The sequence below is a fragment of the Hyla sarda genome, unplaced genomic scaffold, assembly GCF_029499605.1.
Source record: "Hyla sarda isolate aHylSar1 unplaced genomic scaffold, aHylSar1.hap1 scaffold_2318, whole genome shotgun sequence".
Taxonomy (NCBI): domain Eukaryota; kingdom Metazoa; phylum Chordata; class Amphibia; order Anura; family Hylidae; genus Hyla; species Hyla sarda.
Window position 1 is genome coordinate 13,647 of NW_026609000.1, and position 24,645 is coordinate 38,291.

A 24,645-nucleotide genomic window follows, 5' to 3' on the forward strand; every position below is an offset into this window, starting at 1 on the left:
GCTGTCTATGTCCCGCATCAATATAGACCAAAGTACAGAGGGTTAGGCTATGCTATTGTGCACCTACCTGATGCATCAGAAGGTGCGAGGCCCTTGCTAAATTCTGTGCACAGACTTTGAGATCTATGCTTTAGACTGTATCTAAACCTGCTCCAACATGGACTGACATTCTGGCCTACTTTCAGCCGATGCGACTTGTCTGTCGCTGAACAGTCGCTTTTTATGTATTCAGCACCTATGTATAATGTTGTAAAAATGCTCTAGAAGCTAAAGTCGCAGAAATGTCACACATATTTGGCCTGCAACTTTCTGTGCGACAAATTCAGACAGGAAAAATCAGTATAAATCCTTAGAAAATTATCCCCCAGTGTCTCCATCTGCTGGCGGTATTGAATAAGCATTGCTGCACTGATGGGGTATGCATTAGACGAAAAAAAAGAAGAAAAAGAAGAATAATACGCCCAGAAAAGAGGCGAAAAGGAGAAAAACGTAAAAAAACGTGAAAAAAAAGTAAGAGGAAGAGAAGGGAAAAAAAGGTGGAAATGGGTTTAAAAGTGATTTCGGCGGAGAAATATATATATATATATATATATATATATATATATATATATATATATGCGCACACACACATATAGATATAAACGTATTCTCCGTTGAGATATTGCAGCCGCTGCTGTGTCCAGGCCCAGGAGCCTTAGCACTGTGCTGTGATGTCACTCAATACCACTGACATCACTAGGTGTAAACAACATCTCTCCTTTGCTGTGTATGTGACTATGGAGCTGTTTGGTGATGTCGTCTATTACGGCCTTCATAGAAGCAACAGGAGATTGTTGCATCCATCTTGAACCCTCAGAACTACAGTGCTATGATGTCACTCACTTCCACAGGCCTTGCAGAGTGTAAACAACAACAACCCAGCTTTGTTGTGTATGTAACCAAAGGGATTTGTGATGTCACCTAGAACCTTCACAGCAGCGACAGCTTTATGAGGAGCATCAGCACTGCTCTGCCTGAGCAGAACCATCACCGCCATAGGTTGTCAAATAACCCGGATTTAACCCACACAGGTAAGTCCAATGGGGTGCAGGCATGTCCTCTATGCTTACAGCTTCCCGTGGGTGTTGGTTTGATACCGTTTGGGGACAGCCAAGGAGGCATCTGCAGGCAACAAAGGTAGGTGTGTGCTTGTGTGTGTGTTTCCTATGCAGATCCTAAGCCCAGTGTCACATGCAAGTAGGAGGAGTAAGAAGGGTTCCTGGCAAATCCGGGTTATGGATTGCATTTAAAAAGGCCCCGTGGGAGTGCAATGGGCCCCTGTCTTGCTGCTTAGCAATAATGGTATGGGTTTAGGTTCTGCTGTGTGTACTGGTGGTTGACTGCCCCCCAGCCCAGAGTGTGCATGGAAAATTGTCTGGCAGCCTCCCTGACAGCAAGCAGTGATAGTGCCCATGAAGGGGACCTTGTTGGGCCCGCCCCTTTCACGGTTATCGCTTCTCGGCCTTTTGGCTAAGATCAAGTGTAGTTTCGGCTCACTTGGTCTGGCCAGAGGGTGTCTGGGGTACCCGGCTCCTTGGCCTTGGGGGATCGTCCTTCCTAACGGAGGGACTTCACCCCCTTGCTGCAATTGGGGAGCCGGCCTAGTCCCCGGACAACGGGGAGCGATCCCCTTTCACTGCCCACATTCTGTGGGGGAGTGTCTTTTGTTCCTGTTGGACGTGATTTTCTACAAGATGGCAGAAGAACCGGAGATGCCTGGAACCAGAGAAGAGGAGATGCCCTTTTTCGGGAGGATTAAAAATGGCGTTCGCATCCTGCTGAAGGACTCTGCTAAGAGAGGAAGAGGACTTTCTTTTGTAGTGGAGGACATGCTGTTTGGACTTCTGCACGTATCCAAGGTACAGATTCTGTCTATGCTGGAATTCCCCAAGAGGGGGTGTTATGACATAATCTTTGTCTCTGATGAAGATTGTGATTCATTTTGTAAGAAAGTGGATGCCTCTAAGACTCATGTAATCTGGGAAGGCGTGGAAGTTATTCCCCATTTTCCAGGGAAAGAAAAAATATTGACTGTAAGAATGTATAGTCCATATATCCCTGAAGAGGACATAGTTGTTTTTTTGGACCAGTTTTGTGAAGAGATTGTGCCTTTGGGTAAAGTATTTAACCAGTATGGGGTTTGGACAACAAAATGGAAGTTTAAAGTAAAATTTAGGGAGGAGGCGGGAGGGGGAACAGTGTTTCCTCCTTCCCGTTTCAAGATAGGTTCCATAAATGGGGACCTGTTTTTTGCTGGAATGCAGAATTTCTGCCGTAAGTGCAGACAATATGGACACCTGAAAGATGAATGTACGTATCTATGGTGTTATAAATGCCAGAAGGAAGGACATGGAACAGAGTCGTGTACCCAGAGGGGTAAATGTAATTTGTGTAACCAAAGTGGACATTTGTACGCAAATTGTCCAAAGAAGAAAAAGAAGAGAGAAGATGTGGGTTTGCTGCAAGATGAACCAGAAATTAATAAGAAGACTGGGCATTACTCTAAAAACTGCCCAGAAAAATCTGTGGCTATGGAGTTTGAAAGTGAAGTAAAGTTGAAGAGGAAGAAAAAAGAAGAAGAAAGTGGGAGTGAGGCTTCTGAAGGGGAGCCAACAGAGGAATTGAAGAAAAGATTTCTTGGTGAATATTTTGTTGGTTTTTTGGGCGAGGTGCTGGACCAAGCCCCAAAGGAAGAAAGAGAAGTATTTGTGCAAGATTTACTAAAATTTAAAATAAAAGTGAACACTCGACTTGAAACTGCGAGGGAAAAAGTATTGCAGTCCTTAAAGCCTGATGTGGGACGCTTCATGGCGACCTACCAAGTGTCGCCATGGTTGGCAGTTCCAGTTAAAAAAGCTTTGAAGAGTGGAGCTCTTCAATTCGGATTAATTGATTATTTGGGAGTTTTTGCTTGGAGAAAGGGTTTGATTTTGGAATAAGGTTTATTTGAGTTTTTGTTGTTAGTTATGTTGTTTTAATTTGTTTTATTTTGGAAATAAATAAAAAAGTTACCTGATGATGAGCACAAAAATCTAGTTCACATAAGATCTTAGAACTATGATTTAGTTCTGAGGGAAACTTAAAAAAAAATCTGTTCTTATCAGTTTAATATCTGATACGTCCCCTATCTGGGGACCATATATTAAATGGATTTTTGAGAACGGGGGCCGATTTCGAAGCTTGCTTCCGTCGCCCTATGCATTGACCCGATATGGCAGTATCTTCGGGTACAGTGCACCACCCCCTTACAGGGTTAAAAAGAAAGATTCCTACTTTCATTGCTACCTGCTTGCTGGCTAGCCAGCTAGCCAGCCCTGTGGGCCTTGCTGCTGCTGCAGCCAAAAAACAAAAGGTGGTGCTGCTGCTGCTTCTGCTGCTTCTGCTTCTGCTTGTGTCTGGCCCCTGTTGGAGCGTCCAGGCACAGGACTTCTGCTGCTGCTGACTAAATGGCCTCCTTAATTGGATCATTTGAGTAGCCAGCACACCTGTGCAGGTAGGGCATGACATGATAGGCAGCTGCCTTGATAGCGGGTGGGTGCTGAATGTTCCTAATTGACAAAATAAGATTAATGCTTATGAAGAAATATAAAATCTCATCCCTTCCCCAATATCGCGCCACACCCCTACCCCTTAATTCCCTGGTTGAACGTGATGGACATATGTCTTTTTTCGACCGTACTAACTATGTAACTATGTAACATAACATGGGGGGGGGGGGGGTCTCCTGGCTGTTCACACAGGTGTGTCATTGCTGTACATTGACCATGCATTGCTTCTGTGGTATTGCAAAGGCAAAGACAAATGCTTCCAGCCATCCATTGCACTAATGGATTGGTCATCAGCTGGCTGTCTATGTCCCGCATCAATATAGACCAAAGTACAGAGGGTTAGGCTATGCTATTGTGCACCTACCTGATGCATCAGAAGGTGCGAGGCCCTTGCTAAATTCTGTGCACAGACTTTGAGATCTATGCTTTAGACTGTATCTAAACCTGCTCCAACATGGACTGACATTCTGGCCTACTTTCAGCCGATGCGACTTGTCTGTCGCTGAACAGTCGCTTTTTATGTATTCAGCACCTATGTATAATGTTGTAAAAATGCTCTAGAAGCTAAAGTCGCAGAAATGTCACACATATTTGGCCTGCAACTTTCTGTGCGACAAATTCAGACAGGAAAAATCTGTATAAATCCTTAGAAAATTATCCCCCAGTGTCTCCATCTGCTGGCGGTATTGAATAAGCATTGCTGCACTGATGGGGTATGCATTAGACGAAAAAAAAGAAGAAAAAGAAGAATAATACGCCCAGAAAAGAGGCGAAAAGGAGAAAAACGTAAAAAAACGTGAAAAAAAAGTAAGAGGAAGAGAAGGGAAAAAAAGGTGGAAATGGGTTTAAAAGTGATTTCGGCGGAGAAATATATATATATATATATATATATATATATATATATATATATATATGCGCACACACACATATAGATATAAACGTATTCTCCGTTGAGATATTGCAGCCGCTGCTGTGTCCAGGCCCAGGAGCCTTAGCACTGTGCTGTGATGTCACTCAATACCACTGACATCACTAGGTGTAAACAACATCTCTCCTTTGCTGTGTATGTGACTATGGAGCTGTTTGGTGATGTCGTCTATTACGGCCTTCATAGAAGCAACAGGAGATTGTTGCATCCATCTTGAACCCTCAGAACTACAGTGCTATGATGTCACTCACTTCCACAGGCCTTGCAGAGTGTAAACAACAACAACCCAGCTTTGTTGTGTATGTAACCAAAGGGATTTGTGATGTCACCTAGAACCTTCACAGCAGCGACAGCTTTATGAGGAGCATCAGCACTGCTCTGCCTGAGCAGAACCATCACCGCCATAGGTTGTCAAATAACCCGGATTTAACCCACACAGGTAAGTCCAATGGGGTGCAGGCATGTCCTCTATGCTTACAGCTTCCCGTGGGTGTTGGTTTGATACCGTTTGGGGACAGCCAAGGAGGCATCTGCAGGCAACAAAGGTAGGTGTGTGCTTGTGTGTGTGTTTCCTATGCAGATCCTAAGCCCAGTGTCACATGCAAGTAGGAGGAGTAAGAAGGGTTCCTGGCAAATCCGGGTTATGGATTGCATTTAAAAAGGCCCCGTGGGAGTGCAATGGGCCCCTGTCTTGCTGCTTAGCAATAATGGTATGGGTTTAGGTTCTGCTGTGTGTACTGGTGGTTGACTGCCCCCCAGCCCAGAGTGTGCATGGAAAATTGTCTGGCAGCCTCCCTGACAGCAAGCAGTGATAGTGCCCATGAAGGGGACCTTGTTGGGCCCGCCCCTTTCACGGTTATCGCTTCTCGGCCTTTTGGCTAAGATCAAGTGTAGTATCTGTTCTTATCAGTTTAATATCTGATACGTCCCCTATCTGGGGACCATATATTAAATGGATTTTTGAGAACGGGGGCCGATTTCGAAGCTTGCTTCCGTCGCCCTATGCATTGACCCGATATGGCAGTATCTTCGGGTACAGTGCACCACCCCCTTACAGGGTTAAAAAGAAAGATTCCTACTTTCATTGCTACCTGCTTGCTGGCTAGCCAGCTAGCCAGCCCTGTGGGCCTTGCTGCTGCTGCAGCCAAAAAACAAAAGGTGGTGCTGCTGCTGCTTCTGCTGCTTCTGCTTCTGCTTGTGTCTGGCCCCTGTTGGAGCGTCCAGGCACAGGACTTCTGCTGCTGCTGACTAAATGGCCTCCTTAATTGGATCATTTGAGTAGCCAGCACACCTGTGCAGGTAGGGCATGACATGATAGGCAGCTGCCTTGATAGCGGGTGGGTGCTGAATGTTCCTAATTGACAAAATAAGATTAATGCTTATGAAGAAATATAAAATCTCATCCCTTCCCCAATATCGCGCCACACCCCTACCCCTTAATTCCCTGGTTGAACGTGATGGACATATGTCTTTTTTCGACCGTACTAACTATGTAACTATGTAACATAACATGGGGGGGGGGGGGTCTCCTGGCTGTTCACACAGGTGTGTCATTGCTGTACATTGACCATGCATTGCTTCTGTGGTATTGCAAAGGCAAAGACAAATGCTTCCAGCCATCCATTGCACTAATGGATTGGTCATCAGCTGGCTGTCTATGTCCCGCATCAATATAGACCAAAGTACAGAGGGTTAGGCTATGCTATTGTGCACCTACCTGATGCATCAGAAGGTGCGAGGCCCTTGCTAAATTCTGTGCACAGACTTTGAGATCTATGCTTTAGACTGTATCTAAACCTGCTCCAACATGGACTGACATTCTGGCCTACTTTCAGCCGATGCGACTTGTCTGTCGCTGAACAGTCGCTTTTTATGTATTCAGCACCTATGTATAATGTTGTAAAAATGCTCTAGAAGCTAAAGTCGCAGAAATGTCACACATATTTGGCCTGCAACTTTCTGTGCGACAAATTCAGACAGGAAAAATCAGTATAAATCCTTAGAAAATTATCCCCCAGTGTCTCCATCTGCTGGCGGTATTGAATAAGCATTGCTGCACTGATGGGGTATGCATTAGACGAAAAAAAAGAAGAAAAAGAAGAATAATACGCCCAGAAAAGAGGCGAAAAGGAGAAAAACGTAAAAAAACGTGAAAAAAAAGTAAGAGGAAGAGAAGGGAAAAAAAGGTGGAAATGGGTTTAAAAGTGATTTCGGCGGAGAAATATATATATATATATATATATATATATATATATATATATATATATGCGCACACACACATATAGATATAAACGTATTCTCCGTTGAGATATTGCAGCCGCTGCTGTGTCCAGGCCCAGGAGCCTTAGCACTGTGCTGTGATGTCACTCAATACCACTGACATCACTAGGTGTAAACAACATCTCTCCTTTGCTGTGTATGTGACTATGGAGCTGTTTGGTGATGTCGTCTATTACGGCCTTCATAGAAGCAACAGGAGATTGTTGCATCCATCTTGAACCCTCAGAACTACAGTGCTATGATGTCACTCACTTCCACAGGCCTTGCAGAGTGTAAACAACAACAACCCAGCTTTGTTGTGTATGTAACCAAAGGGATTTGTGATGTCACCTAGAACCTTCACAGCAGCGACAGCTTTATGAGGAGCATCAGCACTGCTCTGCCTGAGCAGAACCATCACCGCCATAGGTTGTCAAATAACCCGGATTTAACCCACACAGGTAAGTCCAATGGGGTGCAGGCATGTCCTCTATGCTTACAGCTTCCCGTGGGTGTTGGTTTGATACCGTTTGGGGACAGCCAAGGAGGCATCTGCAGGCAACAAAGGTAGGTGTGTGCTTGTGTGTGTGTTTCCTATGCAGATCCTAAGCCAGTGTCACATGCAAGTAGGAGGAGTAAGAAGGGTTCCTGGCAAATCCGGGTTATGGATTGCATTTAAAAAGGCCCCGTGGGAGTGCAATGGGCCCCTGTCTTGCTGCTTAGCAATAATGGTATGGGTTTAGGTTCTGCTGTGTGTACTGGTGGTTGACTGCCCCCCAGCCCAGAGTGTGCATGGAAAATTGTCTGGCAGCCTCCCTGACAGCAAGCAGTGATAGTGCCCATGAAGGGGACCTTGTTGGGCCCGCCCCTTTCACGGTTATCGCTTCTCGGCCTTTTGGCTAAGATCAAGTGTAGTTCTGCTCACTTGGTCTGGCCAGAGGGTGTCTGGGGTACCCGGCTCCTTTGCCTGGGGGGATCGTCCTTCTTAACGGAGGGACTTCACCCCCCTGCTGCTATTAGGGAGCCGGCCTAGTCCCCAGACAACGGGAGGCGATCCACACCCACCTACCTGCTTGCGTGGGGGAGGTGCCTGGATACCTTGGAGATGGCTGAAGATCGTGGATCTGCTTCTGAAGGTGTACCATCCTTCGCAAGATTACGGAATGGAGTGCGGATTTCCTTGCAGGATGTGCGGAAAAAGGAGAGAGGCCTGGTATTCGTGGTCGAGGATGTTTTGTTCAAGCTCTTGGAGATCAGGAAAGAACAAATTCTTTCCATGCTGGAATTTCCAAAGAGTGGATACTATGATGTTGTGCTTATGTCAGAAGAGGACTATGATGTATTCTGGAGCCGTTTTCAGCAAAGGAAAGGAAGTTCGGTCCTGGAGGGAGTGGGGATAATTCCACACTTCCCTCGCAGAGAAAGACTGGTGACTGTAAGAATGTACAGCCCATATACACCAGAAGAAGACATTGTTACTTTCCTGTTAAGATTTTGTGATAATGTATTGCCCAAAGGTAAGATTTTGAACCAGTTTGGATTATGGACTACCAAATGGAAGTTTGAAGTAAAATTTAAAGAAACGGTGGATGGTAAGCTAATAGTCCCGCCAGGGCGGTTTAAAATTGGAACGGTAAACGGTGACTTGTTTTTCTCCGGCATGCAAGAGTTTTGCCGTAAGTGTAAGCAGTATGGCCATAGTAAGGACGTATGTACATTCCTGTGGTGCTTCAAGTGCCAAGAAGAAGGTCATGAGGCGGAGAATTGTGAGAAGAAGAAGAAGTGCCATCTGTGTGGGAATGAGGGCCATCTTCTTGGCTCTTGTCCCAAGAAAAAGGTTGGGAAAAAAGAGGCGGTTAAAAGAAGCCGAGAGGAACTAGTTGAAGCAAAAGAGCCTGAGCTAGAACAGGTTCCAATAAGAAGAGCAGCGGAACAGAAGAAAAAGAAAGAGGTGGAAGAGTTTGTGCCGTCACAATATGGTGGTGTGCTTGGAAGTTTATTGGAGAATCTGTCAGAAACAGAAAGACGGACATTTGATAAAGAAATGATTGAGCTAAAAGCAAGATTTAAGTCACGGGAGGAGGAGGTGCGGGACAAAGTTTATTTTTCTTTTAAGGCGGATATGAATCGTTTCATTGAAGCGTATAAAATTCCAGCCTGGTTGGCATCTCAAGCCAAGAGTGATGTGACTAGAGGGAATATCAGTCTAGGTTTGATTGATTTCCTAACGGTGTATGCTTGGAGGAAGGGAATGACTTTCTAATGGAGATTTGTTAATTAGAAAGTAAGGTATGGTTTAGTTATTTTATGAGTTTTTTCTTTATGTATTGATTTTAAAATGTTTCTTTTTATTTCATTTGGTGTTTAAGAAAAGAAATTAAATTATGTTACCCAAGGATGAACACAATAATTGAGTTTCAAATAAGATCTTGGAACTCTGAGTGAGTTCTGAGGGCAACTTAAAAAAAAAAATCTGTTCTTATCAGTTTAATATCTGATACGTCCCCTATCTGGGGACCATATATTAAATGGATTTTTGAGAACGGGGGCCGATTTCGAAGCTTGCTTCCGTCGCCCTATGCATTGACCCGATATGGCAGTATCTTCGGGTACAGTGCACCACCCCCTTACAGGGTTAAAAAGAAAGATTCCTACTTTCATTGCTACCTGCTTGCTGGCTAGCCAGCTAGCCAGCCCTGTGGGCCTTGCTGCTGCTGCAGCCAAAAAACAAAAGGTGGTGCTGCTGCTGCTTCTGCTGCTTCTGCTTCTGCTTGTGTCTGGCCCCTGTTGGAGCGTCCAGGCACAGGACTTCTGCTGCTGCTGACTAAATGGCCTCCTTAATTGGATCATTTGAGTAGCCAGCACACCTGTGCAGGTAGGGCATGACATGATAGGCAGCTGCCTTGATAGCGGGTGGGTGCTGAATGTTCCTAATTGACAAAATAAGATTAATGCTTATGAAGAAATATAAAATCTCATCCCTTCCCCAATATCGCGCCACACCCCTACCCCTTAATTCCCTGGTTGAACGTGATGGACATATGTCTTTTTTCGACCGTACTAACTATGTAACTATGTAACATAACATGGGGGGGGGGGGTCTCCTGGCTGTTCACACAGGTGTGTCATTGCTGTACATTGACCATGCATTGCTTCTGTGGTATTGCAAAGGCAAAGACAAATGCTTCCAGCCATCCATTGCACTAATGGATTGGTCATCAGCTGGCTGTCTATGTCCCGCATCAATATAGACCAAAGTACAGAGGGTTAGGCTATGCTATTGTGCACCTACCTGATGCATCAGAAGGTGCGAGGCCCTTGCTAAATTCTGTGCACAGACTTTGAGATCTATGCTTTAGACTGTATCTAAACCTGCTCCAACATGGACTGACATTCTGGCCTACTTTCAGCCGATGCGACTTGTCTGTCGCTGAACAGTCGCTTTTTATGTATTCAGCACCTATGTATAATGTTGTAAAAATGCTCTAGAAGCTAAAGTCGCAGAAATGTCACACATATTTGGCCTGCAACTTTCTGTGCGACAAATTCAGACAGGAAAAATCAGTATAAATCCTTAGAAAATTATCCCCCAGTGTCTCCATCTGCTGGCGGTATTGAATAAGCATTGCTGCACTGATGGGGTATGCATTAGACGAAAAAAAAGAAGAAAAAGAAGAATAATACGCCCAGAAAAGAGGCGAAAAGGAGAAAAACGTAAAAAAACGTGAAAAAAAAGTAAGAGGAAGAGAAGGGAAAAAAAGGTGGAAATGGGTTTAAAAGTGATTTCGGCGGAGAAATATATATATATATATATATATATATATATATATATATATATATATATGCGCACACACACATATAGATATAAACGTATTCTCCGTTGAGATATTGCAGCCGCTGCTGTGTCCAGGCCCAGGAGCCTTAGCACTGTGCTGTGATGTCACTCAATACCACTGACATCACTAGGTGTAAACAACATCTCTCCTTTGCTGTGTATGTGACTATGGAGCTGTTTGGTGATGTCGTCTATTACGGCCTTCATAGAAGCAACAGGAGATTGTTGCATCCATCTTGAACCCTCAGAACTACAGTGCTATGATGTCACTCACTTCCACAGGCCTTGCAGAGTGTAAACAACAACAACCCAGCTTTGTTGTGTATGTAACCAAAGGGATTTGTGATGTCACCTAGAACCTTCACAGCAGCGACAGCTTTATGAGGAGCATCAGCACTGCTCTGCCTGAGCAGAACCATCACCGCCATAGGTTGTCAAATAACCCGGATTTAACCCACACAGGTAAGTCCAATGGGGTGCAGGCATGTCCTCTATGCTTACAGCTTCCCGTGGGTGTTGGTTTGATACCGTTTGGGGACAGCCAAGGAGGCATCTGCAGGCAACAAAGGTAGGTGTGTGCTTGTGTGTGTGTTTCCTATGCAGATCCTAAGCCCAGTGTCACATGCAAGTAGGAGGAGTAAGAAGGGTTCCTGGCAAATCCGGGTTATGGATTGCATTTAAAAAGGCCCCGTGGGAGTGCAATGGGCCCCTGTCTTGCTGCTTAGCAATAATGGTATGGGTTTAGGTTCTGCTGTGTGTACTGGTGGTTGACTGCCCCCCAGCCCAGAGTGTGCATGGAAAATTGTCTGGCAGCCTCCCTGACAGCAAGCAGTGATAGTGCCCATGAAGGGGACCTTGTTGGGCCCGCCCCTTTCACGGTTATCGCTTCTCGGCCTTTTGGCTAAGATCAAGTGTAGTATCTGTTCTTATCAGTTTTTCATGCCGGTGGACAGTAACGCCGGTATGGGGCTGGTGGGGATGGGTGCTGCATGGAGGATGCAGGTGTACCAGGGCTTTCCGGGGCTGGTTCTGAGGAATCAGCTCGACGGCTGCCCCGATGTGACCTGTTCCCTCCGGGTCTCGCCATGAGGCTGAGAGGGTCTAGAGCCGAGGTACTTTTGTGCCTCGGGGAGTGGTGACCCCGAGGTGCCGAAACTCACTGGGAGGATAGGCTCACTGAGTTGAAGCACGGGCACCATAATCTCTTCACCTTGTGGCACTCACCTCTTGATTCCCGGCCTTCTGGCTAGGATCAGAGAAATTTTTATAGATCCGGCCGGATGTCCGGGCAGTATATCTGCACACATTCACTTATTTATTTCTTTTTTGTCTCACTGTGTCACTTTTTGCGTGTTGTGTGTCCACAGGATTGGTCAGGATGCGGTAGCCCTTCTGGGTGTCCCTCCTGGCGGTCTAGGGGAGGTGTGTGTGGCCATTAGGTTCCGCACCTCCCTGCAAACACCCCGGGTACTCCTGCTTTGGCAGGGTACCTACCGTAATCGGCTCTGCGGGCAGATACCTTGGCTAACGCCAAGGGGGATGCCGGGAGCATTTGTGGTCCCCTAGTAGCTTCGGCGAAAAGGGACATCGAACCTGGAACCTCGCAGGTACCTTTTGGTCCGGAGGCGAAGGGTAAGGTTTGTTGGGGGGCCTCTCTCCTATCGGAGAAGGGCTTGCGATAGACCGCATCCTTTGTGCACGTTTTTTTAGTGTAACACGTTTGCACTTTTTCTTGCACTTTGGGTGAATCGAAAGCACGTTCCTCGGCTTTAGATAAAAAAAAAAAAAAAAAAAATCTGTTCTTATCAGTTTAATATCTGATACGTCCCCTATCTGGGGACCATATATTAAATGGATTTTTGAGAACGGGGGCCGATTTCGAAGCTTGCTTCCGTCGCCCTATGCATTGACCCGATATGGCAGTATCTTCGGGTACAGTGCACCACCCCCTTACAGGGTTAAAAAGAAAGATTCCTACTTTCATTGCTACCTGCTTGCTGGCTAGCCAGCTAGCCAGCCCTGTGGGCCTTGCTGCTGCTGCAGCCAAAAAACAAAAGGTGGTGCTGCTGCTGCTTCTGCTGCTTCTGCTTCTGCTTGTGTCTGGCCCCTGTTGGAGCGTCCAGGCACAGGACTTCTGCTGCTGCTGACTAAATGGCCTCCTTAATTGGATCATTTGAGTAGCCAGCACACCTGTGCAGGTAGGGCATGACATGATAGGCAGCTGCCTTGATAGCGGGTGGGTGCTGAATGTTCCTAATTGACAAAATAAGATTAATGCTTATGAAGAAATATAAAATCTCATCCCTTCCCCAATATCGCGCCACACCCCTACCCCTTAATTCCCTGGTTGAACGTGATGGACATATGTCTTTTTTCGACCGTACTAACTATGTAACTATGTAACATAACATGGGGGGGGGGGGGTCTCCTGGCTGTTCACACAGGTGTGTCATTGCTGTACATTGACCATGCATTGCTTCTGTGGTATTGCAAAGGCAAAGACAAATGCTTCCAGCCATCCATTGCACTAATGGATTGGTCATCAGCTGGCTGTCTATGTCCCGCATCAATATAGACCAAAGTACAGAGGGTTAGGCTATGCTATTGTGCACCTACCTGATGCATCAGAAGGTGCGAGGCCCTTGCTAAATTCTGTGCACAGACTTTGAGATCTATGCTTTAGACTGTATCTAAACCTGCTCCAACATGGACTGACATTCTGGCCTACTTTCAGCCGATGCGACTTGTCTGTCGCTGAACAGTCGCTTTTTATGTATTCAGCACCTATGTATAATGTTGTAAAAATGCTCTAGAAGCTAAAGTCGCAGAAATGTCACACATATTTGGCCTGCAACTTTCTGTGCGACAAATTCAGACAGGAAAAATCAGTATAAATCCTTAGAAAATTATCCCCCAGTGTCTCCATCTGCTGGCGGTATTGAATAAGCATTGCTGCACTGATGGGGTATGCATTAGACGAAAAAAAAGAAGAAAAAGAAGAATAATACGCCCAGAAAAGAGGCGAAAAGGAGAAAAACGTAAAAAAACGTGAAAAAAAAGTAAGAGGAAGAGAAGGGAAAAAAAGGTGGAAATGGGTTTAAAAGTGATTTCGGCGGAGAAATATATATATATATATATATATATATATATATATATATATATATATATATGCGCACACACACATATAGATATAAACGTATTCTCCGTTGAGATATTGCAGCCGCTGCTGTGTCCAGGCCCAGGAGCCTTAGCACTGTGCTGTGATGTCACTCAATACCACTGACATCACTAGGTGTAAACAACATCTCTCCTTTGCTGTGTATGTGACTATGGAGCTGTTTGGTGATGTCGTCTATTACGGCCTTCATAGAAGCAACAGGAGATTGTTGCATCCATCTTGAACCCTCAGAACTACAGTGCTATGATGTCACTCACTTCCACAGGCCTTGCAGAGTGTAAACAACAACAACCCAGCTTTGTTGTGTATGTAACCAAAGGGATTTGTGATGTCACCTAGAACCTTCACAGCAGCGACAGCTTTATGAGGAGCATCAGCACTGCTCTGCCTGAGCAGAACCATCACCGCCATAGGTTGTCAAATAACCCGGATTTAACCCACACAGGTAAGTCCAATGGGGTGCAGGCATGTCCTCTATGCTTACAGCTTCCCGTGGGTGTTGGTTTGATACCGTTTGGGGACAGCCAAGGAGGCATCTGCAGGCAACAAAGGTAGGTGTGTGCTTGTGTGTGTGTTTCCTATGCAGATCCTAAGCCCAGTGTCACATGCAAGTAGGAGGAGTAAGAAGGGTTCCTGGCAAATCCGGGTTATGGATTGCATTTAAAAAGGCCCCGTGGGAGTGCAATGGGCCCCTGTCTTGCTGCTTAGCAATAATGGTATGGGTTTAGGTTCTGCTGTGTGTACTGGTGGTTGACTGCCCCCCAGCCCAGAGTGTGCATGGAAAATTGTCTGGCAGCCTCCCTGACAGCAAGCAGTGATAGTGCCCATGAAGGGGACCTTGTTGGGCCCGCCCCTTTCACGGTTATCGCTTCTCGGCCTTTTGGCTAAGATCAAGTGTAGTATCTGTTCTTATCAGTTTAATATCTGATACGTCCCCTATCTGGGGACCATATATTAAATGGATTTTTGAGAACGGGGGCCGATTTCGAAGCTTGCTTCCGTCGCCCTATGCATTGACCCGATATGGCAGTATCTTCGGGTACAGTGCACCACCCCCTTACAGGGTTAAAAAGAAAGATTCCTACTTTCATTGCTACCTGCTTGCTGGCTAGCCAGCTAGCCAGCCCTGTGGGCCTTGCTGCTGCTGCAGCCAAAAAACAAAAGGTGGTGCTGCTGCTGCTTCTGCTGCTTCTGCTTCTGCTTGTGTCTGGCCCCTGTTGGAGCGTCCAGGCACAGGACTTCTGCTGCTGCTGACTAAATGGCCTCCTTAATTGGATCATTTGAGTAGCCAGCACACCTGTGCAGGTAGGGCATGACATGATAGGCAGCTGCCTTGATAGCGGGTGGGTGCTGAATGTTCCTAATTGACAAAATAAGATTAATGCTTATGAAGAAATATAAAATCTCATCCCTTCCCCAATATCGCGCCACACCCCTACCCCTTAATTCCCTGGTTGAACGTGATGGACATATGTCTTTTTTCGACCGTACTAACTATGTAACTATGTAACATAACATGGGGGGGGGGGGGTCTCCTGGCTGTTCACACAGGTGTGTCATTGCTGTACATTGACCATGCATTGCTTCTGTGGTATTGCAAAGGCAAAGACAAATGCTTCCAGCCATCCATTGCACTAATGGATTGGTCATCAGCTGGCTGTCTATGTCCCGCATCAATATAGACCAAAGTACAGAGGGTTAGGCTATGCTATTGTGCACCTACCTGATGCATCAGAAGGTGCGAGGCCCTTGCTAAATTCTGTGCACAGACTTTGAGATCTATGCTTTAGACTGTATCTAAACCTGCTCCAACATGGACTGACATTCTGGCCTACTTTCAGCCGATGCGACTTGTCTGTCGCTGAACAGTCGCTTTTTATGTATTCAGCACCTATGTATAATGTTGTAAAAATGCTCTAGAAGCTAAAGTCGCAGAAATGTCACACATATTTGGCCTGCAACTTTCTGTGCGACAAATTCAGACAGGAAAAATCAGTATAAATCCTTAGAAAATTATCCCCCAGTGTCTCCATCTGCTGGCGGTATTGAATAAGCATTGCTGCACTGATGGGGTATGCATTAGACGAAAAAAAAGAAGAAAAAGAAGAATAATACGCCCAGAAAAGAGGCGAAAAGGAGAAAAACGTAAAAAAACGTGAAAAAAAAGTAAGAGGAAGAGAAGGGAAAAAAAGGTGGAAATGGGTTTAAAAGTGATTTCGGCGGAGAAATATATATATATATATATATATATATATATATATATATATATGCGCACACACACACATAGATATAAACGTATTCTCCGTTGAGATATTGCAGCCGCTGCTGTGTCCAGGCCCAGGAGCCTTAGCACTGTGCTGTGATGTCACTCAATACCACTGACATCACTAGGTGTAAACAACATCTCTCCTTTGCTGTGTATGTGACTATGGAGCTGTTTGGTGATGTCGTCTATTACGGCCTTCATAGAAGCAACAGGAGATTGTTGCATCCATCTTGAACCCTCAGAACTACAGTGCTATGATGTCACTCACTTCCACAGGCCTTGCAGAGTGTAAACAACAACAACCCAGCTTTGTTGTGTATGTAACCAAAGGGATTTGTGATGTCACCTAGAACCTTCACAGCAGCGACAGCTTTATGAGGAGCATCAGCACTGCTCTGCCTGAGCAGAACCATCACCGCCATAGGTTGTCAAATAACCCGGATTTAACCCACACAGGTAAGTCCAATGGGGTGCAGGCATGTCCTCTATGCTTACAGCTTCCCGTGGGTGTTGGTTTGATACCGTTTGGGGACAGCCAAGGAGGCATCTGCAGGCAACAAAGGTAGGTGTGTGCTTGTGTGTGTGTTTCCTATGCAGATCCTAAGCCCAGTGTCACATGCAAGTAGGAGGAGTAAGAAGGGTTCCTGGCAAATCCGGGTTATGGATTGCATTTAAAAAGGCCCCGTGGGAGTGCAATGGGCCCCTGTCTTGCTGCTTAGCAATAATGGTATGGGTTTAGGTTCTGCTGTGTGTACTGGTGGTTGACTGCCCCCCAGCCCAGAGTGTGCATGGAAAATTGTCTGGCAGCCTCCCTGACAGCAAGCAGTGATAGTGCCCATGAAGGGGACCTTGTTGGGCCCGCCCCTTTCACGGTTATCGCTTCTCGGCCTTTTGGCTAAGATCAAGTGTAGTATCTGTTCTTATCAGTTTAATATCTGATACGTCCCCTATCTGGGGACCATATATTAAATGGATTTTTGAGAACGGGGGCCGATTTCGAAGCTTGCTTCCGTCGCCCTATGCATTGACCCGATATGGCAGTATCTTCGGGTACAGTGCACCACCCCCTTACAGGGTTAAAAAGAAAGATTCCTACTTTCATTGCTACCTGCTTGCTGGCTAGCCAGCTAGCCAGCCCTGTGGGCCTTGCTGCTGCTGCAGCCAAAAAACAAAAGGTGGTGCTGCTGCTGCTTCTGCTGCTTCTGCTTCTGCTTGTGTCTGGCCCCTGTTGGAGCGTCCAGGCACAGGACTTCTGCTGCTGCTGACTAAATGGCCTCCTTAATTGGATCATTTGAGTAGCCAGCACACCTGTGCAGGTAGGGCATGACATGATAGGCAGCTGCCTTGATAGCGGGTGGGTGCTGAATGTTCCTAATTGACAAAATAAGATTAATGCTTATGAAGAAATATAAAATCTCATCCCTTCCCCAATATCGCGCCACACCCCTACCCCTTAATTCCCTGGTTGAACGTGATGGACATATGTCTTTTTTCGACCGTACTAACTATGTAACTATGTAACATAACATGGGGGGGGGGGGGTCTCCTGGCTGTTCACACAGGTGTGTCATTGCTGTACATTGACCATGCATTGCTTCTGTGGTATTGCAAAGGCAAAGACAAATGCTTCCAGCCATCCATTGCACTAATGGATTGGTCATCAGCTGGCTGTCTATGTCCCGCATCAATATAGACCAAAGTACAGAGGGTTAGGCTATGCTATTGTGCACCTACCTGATGCATCAGAAGGTGCGAGGCCCTTGCTAAATTCTGTGCACAGACTTTGAGATCTATGCTTTAGACTGTATCTAAACCTGCTCCAACATGGACTGACATTCTGGCCTACTTTCAGCCGATGCGACTTGTCTGTCGCTGAACAGTCGCTTTTTATGTATTCAGCACCTATGTATAATGTTGTAAAAATGCTCTAGAAGCTAAAGTCGCAGAAATGTCACACATATTTGGCCTGCAACTTTCTGTGCGACAAATTCAGACAGGAAAAATCAGTATAAATCCTTAGAAAATTATCCCCCAGTGTCTCCATCTGCTGGCGGTATTGAATAAGCATTGCTGCACTGATGGGGTATGCATTAGACGAAAAAAAAGAAGAAAAAGAAGAATAATACGCCCAGAAAAGAGGCGAAAAGGAGAAAAACGTAAAAAAACGTGAAAAAAAAGTAAGAGGAAGAGAAGGGAAAAAAAGGTGGAAATGGGTTTAAAAGTGATTTCGGCGGAGAAATATATATATATATATATATATATATATATATATATATATGCGCACACACACATATAGATATAAACGTATTCTCCGTTGAGATATTGCAGCCGCTGCTGTGTCCAGGCCCAGGAGCCTTAGCACTGTGCTGTGATGTCACTCAATACCACTGACATCACTAGGTGTAAACAACATCTCTCCTTTGCTGTGTATGTGACTATGGAGCTGTTTGGTGATGTCGTCTATTACGGCCTTCATAGAAGCAACAGGAGATTGTTGCATCCATCTTGAACCCTCAGAACTACAGTGCTATGATGTCACTCACTTCCACAGGCCTTGCAGAGTGTAAACAACAACAACCCAGCTTTGTTGTGTATGTAACCAAAGGGATTTGTGATGTCACCTAGAACCTTCACAGCAGCGACAGCTTTATGAGGAGCATCAGCACTGCTCTGCCTGAGCAGAACCATCACCGCCATAGGTTGTCAAATAACCCGGATTTAACCCACACAGGTAAGTCCAATGGGGTGCAGGCATGTCCTCTATGCTTACAGCTTCCCGTGGGTGTTGGTTTGATACCGTTTGGGGACAGCCAAGGAGGCATCTGCAGGCAACAAAGGTAGGTGTGTGCTTGTGTGTGTGTTTCCTATGCAGATCCTAAGCCCAGTGTCACATGCAAGTAGGAGGAGTAAGAAGGGTTCCTGGCAAATCCGGGTTATGGATTGCATTTAAAAAGGCCCCGTGGGAGTGCAATGGGCCCCTGTCTTGCTGCTTAGCAATAATGGTATGGGTTTAGGTTCTGCTGTGTGTACTGGTGGTTGACTGCCCCCCAGCCCAGAGTGTGCATGGAAAATTGTCTGGCAGCCTCCCTGACAGCAAGCAGTGATAGTGCCCATGAAGGGGACCTTGTTGGGCCCGCCCCTTTCACGGTTATCGCTTCTCGGCCTTTTGGCTAAGATCAAGTGTAGTATCTGTTCTTATCAGTTTAATATCTGATACGTCCCCTATCTGGGGACCATATATTAAATGGATTTTTGAGAACGGGGGCCGATTTCGAAGCTTGCTTCCGTCGCCCTATGCATTGACCCGATATGGCAGTATCTTCGGGTACAGTGCACCACCCCCTTACAGGGTTAAAAAGAAAGATTCCTACTTTCATTGCTACCTGCTTGCTGGCTAGCCAGCTAGCCAGCCCTGTGGGCCTTGCTGCTGCTGCAGCCAAAAAACAAAAGGTGGTGCTGCTGCTGCTTCTGCTGCTTCTGCTTCTGCTTGTGTCTGGCCCCTGTTGGAGCGTCCAGGCACAGGACTTCTGCTGCTGCTGACTAAATGGCCTCCTTAATTGGATCATTTGAGTAGCCAGCACACCTGTGCAGGTAGGGCATGACATGATAGGCAGCTGCCTTGATAGCGGGTGGGTGCTGAATGTTCCTAATTGACAAAATAAGATTAATGCTTATGAAGAAATATAAAATCTCATCCCTTCCCCAATATCGCGCCACACCCCTACCCCTTAATTCCCTGGTTGAACGTGATGGACATATGTCTTTTTTCGACCGTACTAACTATGTAACTATGTAACATAACATGGGGGGGGGGGGGGTCTCCTGGCTGTTCACACAGGTGTGTCATTGCTGTACATTGACCATGCATTGCTTCTGTGGTATTGCAAAGGCAAAGACAAATGCTTCCAGCCATCCATTGCACTAATGGATTGGTCATCAGCTGGCTGTCTATGTCCCGCATCAATATAGACCAAAGTACAGAGGGTTAGGCTATGCTATTGTGCACCTACCTGATGCATCAGAAGGTGCGAGGCCCTTGCTAAATTCTGTGCACAGACTTTGAGATCTATGCTTTAGACTGTATCTAAACCTGCTCCAACATGGACTGACATTCTGGCCTACTTTCAGCCGATGCGACTTGTCTGTCGCTGAACAGTCGCTTTTTATGTATTCAGCACCTATGTATAATGTTGTAAAAATGCTCTAGAAGCTAAAGTCGCAGAAATGTCACACATATTTGGCCTGCAACTTTCTGTGCGACAAATTCAGACAGGAAAAATCAGTATAAATCCTTAGAAAATTATCCCCCAGTGTCTCCATCTGCTGGCGGTATTGAATAAGCATTGCTGCACTGATGGGGTATGCATTAGACGAAAAAAAAGAAGAAAAAGAAGAATAATACGCCCAGAAAAGAGGCGAAAAGGAGAAAAACGTAAAAAAACGTGAAAAAAAAGTAAGAGGAAGAGAAGGGAAAAAAAGGTGGAAATGGGTTTAAAAGTGATTTCGGCGGAGAAATATATATATATATATATATATATATATATATATATATATATATATATGCGCACACACACATATAGATATAAACGTATTCTCCGTTGAGATATTGCAGCCGCTGCTGTGTCCAGGCCCAGGAGCCTTAGCACTGTGCTGTGATGTCACTCAATACCACTGACATCACTAGGTGTAAACAACATCTCTCCTTTGCTGTGTATGTGACTATGGAGCTGTTTGGTGATGTCGTCTATTACGGCCTTCATAGAAGCAACAGGAGATTGTTGCATCCATCTTGAACCCTCAGAACTACAGTGCTATGATGTCACTCACTTCCACAGGCCTTGCAGAGTGTAAACAACAACAACCCAGCTTTGTTGTGTATGTAACCAAAGGGATTTGTGATGTCACCTAGAACCTTCACAGCAGCGACAGCTTTATGAGGAGCATCAGCACTGCTCTGCCTGAGCAGAACCATCACCGCCATAGGTTGTCAAATAACCCGGATTTAACCCACACAGGTAAGTCCAATGGGGTGCAGGCATGTCCTCTATGCTTACAGCTTCCCGTGGGTGTTGGTTTGATACCGTTTGGGGACAGCCAAGGAGGCATCTGCAGGCAACAAAGGTAGGTGTGTGCTTGTGTGTGTGTTTCCTATGCAGATCCTAAGCCCAGTGTCACATGCAAGTAGGAGGAGTAAGAAGGGTTCCTGGCAAATCCGGGTTATGGATTGCATTTAAAAAGGCCCCGTGGGAGTGCAATGGGCCCCTGTCTTGCTGCTTAGCAATAATGGTATGGGTTTAGGTTCTGCTGTGTGTACTGGTGGTTGACTGCCCCCCAGCCCAGAGTGTGCATGGAAAATTGTCTGGCAGCCTCCCTGACAGCAAGCAGTGATAGTGCCCATGAAGGGGACCTTGTTGGGCCCGCCCCTTTCACGGTTATCGCTTCTCGGCCTTTTGGCTAAGATCAAGTGTAGTATCTGTTCTTATCAGTTTAATATCTGATACGTCCCCTATCTGGGGACCATATATTAAATGGATTTTTGAGAACGGGGGCCGATTTCGAAGCTTGCTTCCGTCGCCCTATGCATTGACCCGATATGGCAGTATCTTCGGGTACAGTGCACCACCCCCTTACAGGGTTAAAAAGAAAGATTCCTACTTTCATTGCTACCTGCTTGCTGGCTAGCCAGCTAGCCAGCCCTGTGGGCCTTGCTGCTGCTGCAGCCAAAAAACAAAAGGTGGTGCTGCTGCTGCTTCTGCTGCTTCTGCTTCTGCTTGTGTCTGGCCCCTGTTGGAGCGTCCAGGCACAGGACTTCTGCTGCTGCTGACTAAATGGCCTCCTTAATTGGATCATTTGAGTAGCCAGCACACCTGTGCAGGTAGGGCATGACATGATAGGCAGCTGCCTTGATAGCGGGTGGGTGCTGAATGTTCCTAATTGACAAAATAAGATTAATGCTTATGAAGAAATATAAAATCTCATCCCTTCCCCAATATCGCGCCACACCCCTACCCCTTAATTCCCTGGTTGAACGTGATGGACATATGTCTTTTTTCGACCGTACTAACTATGTAACTATGTAACATAACATGGGGGGGGGGGGGTCTCCTGGCTGTTCACACAGGTGTGTCATTGCTGTACATTGACCATGCATTGCTTCTGTGGTATTGCAAAGGCAAAGACAAATGCTTCCAGCCATCCATTGCACTAATGGATTGGTCATCAGCTGGCTGTCTATGTCCCGCATCAATATAGACCAAAGTACAGAGGGTTAGGCTATGCTATTGTGCACCTACCTGATGCATCAGAAGGTGCGAGGCCCTTGCTAAATTCTGTGCACAGACTTTGAGATCTATGCTTTAGACTGTATCTAAACCTGCTCCAACATGGACTGACATTCTGGCCTACTTTCAGCCGATGCGACTTGTCTGTCGCTGAACAGTCGCTTTTTATGTATTCAGCACCTATGTATAATGTTGTAAAAATGCTCTAGAAGCTAAAGTCGCAGAAATGTCACACATATTTGGCCTGCAACTTTCTGTGCGACAAATTCAGACAGGAAAAATCAGTATAAATCCTTAGAAAATTATCCCCCAGTGTCTCCATCTGCTGGCGGTATTGAATAAGCATTGCTGCACTGATGGGGTATGCATTAGACGAAAAAAAAGAAGAAAAAGAAGAATAATACGCCCAGAAAAGAGGCGAAAAGGAGAAAAACGTAAAAAAACGTGAAAAAAAAGTAAGAGGAAGAGAAGGGAAAAAAAGGTGGAAATGGGTTTAAAAGTGATTTCGGCGGAGAAATATATATATATATATATATATATATATATATATATATGCGCACACACACATATAGATATAAACGTATTCTCCGTTGAGATATTGCAGCCGCTGCTGTGTCCAGGCCCAGGAGCCTTAGCACTGTGCTGTGATGTCACTCAATACCACTGACATCACTAGGTGTAAACAACATCTCTCCTTTGCTGTGTATGTGACTATGGAGCTGTTTGGTGATGTCGTCTATTACGGCCTTCATAGAAGCAACAGGAGATTGTTGCATCCATCTTGAACCCTCAGAACTACAGTGCTATGATGTCACTCACTTCCACAGGCCTTGCAGAGTGTAAACAACAACAACCCAGCTTTGTTGTGTATGTAACCAAAGGGATTTGTGATGTCACCTAGAACCTTCACAGCAGCGACAGCTTTATGAGGAGCATCAGCACTGCTCTGCCTGAGCAGAACCATCACCGCCATAGGTTGTCAAATAACCCGGATTTAACCCACACAGGTAAGTCCAATGGGGTGCAGGCATGTCCTCTATGCTTACAGCTTCCCGTGGGTGTTGGTTTGATACCGTTTGGGGACAGCCAAGGAGGCATCTGCAGGCAACAAAGGTAGGTGTGTGCTTGTGTGTGTGTTTCCTATGCAGATCCTAAGCCCAGTGTCACATGCAAGTAGGAGGAGTAAGAAGGGTTCCTGGCAAATCCGGGTTATGGATTGCATTTAAAAAGGCCCCGTGGGAGTGCAATGGGCCCCTGTCTTGCTGCTTAGCAATAATGGTATGGGTTTAGGTTCTGCTGTGTGTACTGGTGGTTGACTGCCCCCCAGCCCAGAGTGTGCATGGAAAATTGTCTGGCAGCCTCCCTGACAGCAAGCAGTGATAGTGCCCATGAAGGGGACCTTGTTGGGCCCGCCCCTTTCACGGTTATCGCTTCTCGGCCTTTTGGCTAAGATCAAGTGTAGTATCTGTTCTTATCAGTTTAATATCTGATACGTCCCCTATCTGGGGACCATATATTAAATGGATTTTTGAGAACGGGGGCCGATTTCGAAGCTTGCTTCCGTCGCCCTATGCATTGACCCGATATGGCAGTATCTTCGGGTACAGTGCACCACCCCCTTACAGGGTTAAAAAGAAAGATTCCTACTTTCATTGCTACCTGCTTGCTGGCTAGCCAGCTAGCCAGCCCTGTGGGCCTTGCTGCTGCTGCAGCCAAAAAACAAAAGGTGGTGCTGCTGCTGCTTCTGCTGCTTCTGCTTCTGCTTGTGTCTGGCCCCTGTTGGAGCGTCCAGGCACAGGACTTCTGCTGCTGCTGACTAAATGGCCTCCTTAATTGGATCATTTGAGTAGCCAGCACACCTGTGCAGGTAGGGCATGACATGATAGGCAGCTGCCTTGATAGCGGGTGGGTGCTGAATGTTCCTAATTGACAAAATAAGATTAATGCTTATGAAGAAATATAAAATCTCATCCCTTCCCCAATATCGCGCCACACCCCTACCCCTTAATTCCCTGGTTGAACGTGATGGACATATGTCTTTTTTCGACCGTACTAACTATGTAACTATGTAACATAACATGGGGGGGGGGGGGGGTCTCCTGGCTGTTCACACAGGTGTGTCATTGCTGTACATTGACCATGCATTGCTTCTGTGGTATTGCAAAGGCAAAGACAAATGCTTCCAGCCATCCATTGCACTAATGGATTGGTCATCAGCTGGCTGTCTATGTCCCGCATCAATATAGACCAAAGTACAGAGGGTTAGGCTATGCTATTGTGCACCTACCTGATGCATCAGAAGGTGCGAGGC

General features: G+C 45.9%; 10 non-coding genes across 10 annotated transcripts; all 10 read left to right on the top strand.

Annotated features, from left to right (window-relative positions):
• The first annotated feature begins 3,094 nt into the window (after positions 1–3,094).
• Positions 3,095–3,282, top strand: LOC130322345 (U2 spliceosomal RNA). The gene has a single exon (XR_008867879.1). It is a non-coding gene; the product is annotated as a U2 spliceosomal RNA (small nuclear RNA).
• A 2,091-nt stretch (positions 3,283–5,373) lies between these two features.
• LOC130322334 (U2 spliceosomal RNA) lies at positions 5,374–5,564 on the top strand. Its single transcript, XR_008867869.1, has one exon. It is a non-coding gene; the product is annotated as a U2 spliceosomal RNA (small nuclear RNA).
• A 3,643-nt stretch (positions 5,565–9,207) lies between these two features.
• LOC130322346 (U2 spliceosomal RNA) lies at positions 9,208–9,399 on the top strand. Its single transcript, XR_008867880.1, has one exon. It is a non-coding gene; the product is annotated as a U2 spliceosomal RNA (small nuclear RNA).
• Positions 9,400–11,490: 2,091 nt separating this feature from the next.
• LOC130322349 (U2 spliceosomal RNA) lies at positions 11,491–11,678 on the top strand. Its single transcript, XR_008867881.1, has one exon. It is a non-coding gene; the product is annotated as a U2 spliceosomal RNA (small nuclear RNA).
• Positions 11,679–12,371: 693 nt separating this feature from the next.
• On the top strand, positions 12,372–12,557 carry LOC130322343 (U2 spliceosomal RNA). Its single transcript, XR_008867877.1, has one exon. It is a non-coding gene; the product is annotated as a U2 spliceosomal RNA (small nuclear RNA).
• A 2,094-nt stretch (positions 12,558–14,651) lies between these two features.
• Positions 14,652–14,842, top strand: LOC130322335 (U2 spliceosomal RNA). Its single transcript, XR_008867870.1, has one exon. It is a non-coding gene; the product is annotated as a U2 spliceosomal RNA (small nuclear RNA).
• Positions 14,843–16,928: 2,086 nt separating this feature from the next.
• On the top strand, positions 16,929–17,119 carry LOC130322337 (U2 spliceosomal RNA). The gene has a single exon (XR_008867871.1). It is a non-coding gene; the product is annotated as a U2 spliceosomal RNA (small nuclear RNA).
• A 2,084-nt stretch (positions 17,120–19,203) lies between these two features.
• LOC130322338 (U2 spliceosomal RNA) lies at positions 19,204–19,394 on the top strand. The gene has a single exon (XR_008867872.1). It is a non-coding gene; the product is annotated as a U2 spliceosomal RNA (small nuclear RNA).
• Positions 19,395–21,487: 2,093 nt separating this feature from the next.
• On the top strand, positions 21,488–21,678 carry LOC130322339 (U2 spliceosomal RNA). The gene has a single exon (XR_008867873.1). It is a non-coding gene; the product is annotated as a U2 spliceosomal RNA (small nuclear RNA).
• A 2,082-nt stretch (positions 21,679–23,760) lies between these two features.
• On the top strand, positions 23,761–23,951 carry LOC130322340 (U2 spliceosomal RNA). The gene has a single exon (XR_008867874.1). It is a non-coding gene; the product is annotated as a U2 spliceosomal RNA (small nuclear RNA).
• Positions 23,952–24,645: the final 694 nt, after the last annotated feature.